Here is a 265-nt window from a genome sequence, read left to right on the forward strand (position 1 = left end):
TGCAAGGTTACTAGCTTTAAGGAACAGAAATGGAAGAAAAAATAATCCCTGAGGGGCAAAAGCTCAGGAAGGCAGCAGTGCAGCAGCTGCATCCACAATTGCGCTGAGCAGCAGCAGTGCTACAGCCGCGTCCACGATCTCACTGAGCACAGTGGACAGCAGCAGTGCAGCAGCTGCATCCACAATTGCGCTGAGCACAGTGGACGGCAGCAGTGCTACAGCCGCGTCCACGATCGCGCTGAGCACAGTGGAAGGCAGCAGTGCA

Source organism: Grammomys surdaster, unplaced genomic scaffold (assembly GCF_004785775.1).
Source record: "Grammomys surdaster isolate TR1022 unplaced genomic scaffold, NIH_TR_1.0 233, whole genome shotgun sequence".
Classification (NCBI taxonomy): Eukaryota; Metazoa; Chordata; class Mammalia; order Rodentia; family Muridae; genus Grammomys; species Grammomys surdaster.